We start from the raw sequence: 4347 nt of genomic DNA on the forward strand, positions 1-4347 counted from the left end.
GGGGCGGCTAGGGTGGCTTTGGTTCTGCAGGGCTCACAACTCCAGGAGATGCTAGTTGTATCGGTCCTGGAAGCGCCAAGCTGTAAGCGCTGTGGTTGGTAGTTGCCACTGAGTGGGTGCTGAGTCACGGCAACCTCACGCGTGCAGAGCACCACTGCGCCATCGGGCTGTCAAGGTCGTGCTTGTTCAGAAACAGTTCGCCAGGCCTGTGTTCCAAGGTGCCTCTGGAGGGATTCTGATCTTTCAGCTCTTAGGTGGGGGAATAACCATTTGCGTCACTCAGGAGCTTGCTCAAAAGCCATGTGCAAAAGCATTCTGCCTCCCAAATATTATCGGCTGTCAAGACTTAGGTGTTCAGGTTAAAGAAGGTAATGTGAAGTGTTCTACCATTCTCAAGTTCCTTTCTCTATTGGATGACTAGCTGCTCTCCTTGGTGGAATCAGTACAATGTGTGGGATCTCCACTGTTTTAACATATGGAAAATGAAGGATAACTGGGTCAGATAAATGTTTGTTGTCCCTTCATTTCTCCTGGCCTTTAAATCCCCCTTTATTGTCTAGTCTTAGTGCTGGGAAGAGATTACAGAACACATCAGGCTCCATGAGCAGGTCTGTGCTAAATGCTTTTCCTGTGGCATTTCACTGCATCTCTGGCTATCCTGGCAGAAACCCATTTGAATACAAAGAGGCGTGCTGAGGATACACAGGACAGCAGACCCTCTCTGTGCCCCACTGTTAGGGGCCAGGGTCAGCCATTCAAGCCCCCTGTGCTTAGGGACGCAGCGGGGCTTTTCTGTTAGTGACAGCGTATGAGTGCTTTGTAGGCATGTGTGTGCTCGTTGTCTTACCCTCTAGGCATGTGCAATGTTGTTATCAGGAGGGCAAGAGGGTTTCAAATAGATTTAATATTCCTTGTATGAGCTTCAACCATCTGCCCGCCAGCTCTCGGTGTGAGCATAATATATGTTTCCAGAAGCAAACACAAAGAGTCTGTTTTCTCCACACATACTCCTCCCATTTTTTTCCTTTTTTCATAGGCTTTTAATTTTAATTATTTGTGTTTTCTTAGTCTTTTGGGGGAGGTTATTAAGGCTAATCTTTCTGCAATTTTATTTGCTTTGGTTTTTATTCTTCTTGCTGCTGGCATCTTTCAATATGTTGTTTCTGCATCCCCGATCTCTATTTATTCCCCCATCCAACTGTGCCCTGGAAATAAGCAAGAGTCTGTGGAAACACATACTTTGGACCGATTAATAGGAGGGACCAGTTCCTGGAGGATAGCATGCTGGATAAATTGAGAGTCTTTGAGAAATAGGAAGACCCTTAGGAGAGTGGATCGGTTGAAACAATGGGCTCAGACATAGGAAGTGTGATGAGGAAGGTACAGGGTTGGGCAGGATTTGTGCTGTTGTACGTGGGGTCACTATGAGTCAGAACCAAATCGATGACACAAAAAGTATCAAGCATCACGGGAGTCTTGGGAGGAATCTGTGTAGTCGAGGGAAGAAAACTGTGGGCATTCATGCCAGCTATAGATTCGACCACAGGTCTCTGCAAATGTTCTCAAATGGAGTCTGAATGCTGCATTCAAAAGGAATGAAACTTTAACTGGTTTCTTCCTTCCTGGGAGAGCTTGAAACTGTGGATGTGTCTTTGAGTTCACAGGAGGCCGGTGTGGAGGTGCCTGTCCTAGAAGATAGACTCATTGCAAAACTGAAAGTGGGAGGTGGTAATTGAAAAATAAACTTGAAATATTCAAGGGCATGAATGTCATTTAGGATGTGGTGTACCCTTGATAATGATTAAGTTTACTTGGATCCGCAACCAATATCCATATTAAAACAAAACAAAACCAAAAAATCCCCCAAGGTCACTGCCATTAAGTCAATCTGACTCATAGTGGCCATATAGGACAGAATCGAACTGGCATTGTGAGTTTCTGAGGTTGTAAATTTTCACAGGATCATAAAGCCTTCTGGTTTTGAACAGCTGACTTGGTGAGAATGCACTATGCCACCAGAGTTCACATGTCCATAGAAGCGGCAGTTCAATTCATACTGGGGAGTTCTGCTGCAAACAACCTCTTCAAAGTGTTGGAAAGCAGAGATGTCACTTTAAGTACTAATGTGTGGGTCTTAATAAAGTCACGGTACTTTCAGGCATGCATATGAGAAAGCTAGATGATGCATAAGGAAGACCAAAGAAGAATGGATGGTTTTAAATGTTATAGTATTAGCAAAAATAGTGCGTTTAGTACTGTGGACTACTAGAAGAACCAATCAGTACAGCTTGATCACAGTTTGGAAGCAAGGCTGGTAAGGCTTTGTCTCTTGTGTTTTGGACATGATGTCAGGAGGGCGCAGTCCATGGACGATACCATGTTCAGTACAGTAGAGGGTAAGTGAAAAGTAGGAAGAGCTGCAATGAGAAGGACTGACAGGGTGACTACCACGCGAGGGTCAAACAGCACCATTGTGAGGATAGCACTGGACTGGGCAGCGTTTCATTGTGTTGAACAAAGACTTGATGGAACCAATTCGATGTGACCAACTATAGGTCACCTAGTAACTAGCACGACAGGTAACCTTGGGCCATGTAGGTGTCGCTATTTTCTTGTAGTGTCTGTCCCCTTCTGTCATCGTTGCTAGCCCTGGTCCTCCCACTATGACCGTACTGAAACCCTCTTTCCCCCTACCAGGAGCCCCTTACTGAGGGAACCTTGTTTTCTTAGTCTCTTTGAACACTGATAAAATGGCAACGTTTCCATTGACTGATAGCATTTCTCCAGCCTGTGACTCTTCTGTGAGACCTGATACAAGTTCTCCACAAGGCTGTGTGGAAAGATGGTTGGCCTCACACTTGCTCCTGTGCTGACCACCACCCAATGATGTGCGCCTGGGCCTTGAGTCTTTCCCACTTTAGAGCATGTCTCCTTCCCATCCAGAATACAATTGTCCCCACAGGGCCTTTGGCCACCTGCTTCAAGATATCCCGTAAAGATTCTTCCAGGGAGACCTATCCTAGCTTTTTAAATAAATATGTCTGCTCAGCTCTTTGTTCGACGATTCAAATGTCAAATTCCTGCATTCATGGACAAGTTTGGTTGTGACTGGGAGAATGATACTTCAAGGACTGCTGTTAAGTTCTTTCCCCCTCCCCTCCTCCATTCATTTTTTAAGAAAAATCTAGCTTCTCCTCCAGGCTATTCATCTAGTCTATCTTATCTAGATATTCTGTAGAGATAATAATATGCATCAAAAACCAAGCCATAACAAGATAGGGGATCAGTGAGAACACAGTGATGGCAACAAAAAAGGAAACAATTACCCATAGAAGAATAAATTAATTAAAAGAAAAAAATTTTAAACAGAAAGAAAAACCTGTAAATAGATCAAGGTCTGATTTTGTAGCTCCAGGCGTGTCCTTCAGTCAGGACGGATGGGGTGCCACGCTCTGGCCCCAGAGTCTGTCCTTTGTACTCCCTCGGGGGCTCTCTGCTCTGCTCTGCTCCCACGGTTGCTCTGCCACATGCTTTTAGTGGTTTGCCTCGGTGTCTCAGGGTCAGTCTGGGCCAGTCCCGACACTGAGTCTCCAGTGTTGTCCCCCTTAGGGCCCGGGGCCATCAAGGGACGGCGTGTCTTGCGGTGGGATCTGCCATATTGTCCACTCTGTCCATTGGCTATTCAGAGCGGGGATGTCGTCCTCCAGGCCTGGTGGGTCAGGATGGGCTCCATTCTCTCTTCCTCCCCTAAGTGCTCCCATTTGCTCTGATCAGACATGCCCCTCTCCCCTAGCCGCAGCTTCAGTGCCGCCCTCAAATAAATTCTTCTGGGGGGAGGGGCAGCTGTCCACGTAGCTGGTATGGGGGCCGAGCCCCAGGCCCCTCTACTGGCTCCCTACTCCTTGCCAGCAAGCTGCATTCATCTGGTGCTGGCTTTAAATCTAGTCCCTCTTTCCCTGTGGAGACACAAACAATACCCTTCCCTTGGGTGGTCAGAGCCCTATTCCCCCATCACATATCCTTTTCTTTTTTCTTTCCCCTTTCCTCCCTCCCTGCCCTTTGTAGTTGGCTATCCTATGTACCCCTGGATTTGGTCTGGCACCTGCTGTACTACCTGGACCTTACCCCTGGAGTGTTTGTATACAGTCAGGAAAGGGAGAGACTGGGGTAAGGAGGTGGTGCTGACCAACCCAGGGACACGGGAGCAACAAGTGCTCCAAAATCAGTGGCGAGGAGGGTGTGAGAGGCCTGGTAGGGATTCAGCCAGGGCAATGTAACTGAGAGAAATTACTGAAACCCAAATGAAGGCTGAGCATGATAGTGGGACAAGAGGAAAGTAAAAGGAAA

Source organism: Echinops telfairi, unplaced genomic scaffold (assembly GCF_000313985.2).
Source record: "Echinops telfairi isolate 266 unplaced genomic scaffold, ASM31398v2 ScPeMD7_7468;HRSCAF=8506_0, whole genome shotgun sequence".
Classification (NCBI taxonomy): Eukaryota; Metazoa; Chordata; class Mammalia; order Afrosoricida; family Tenrecidae; genus Echinops; species Echinops telfairi.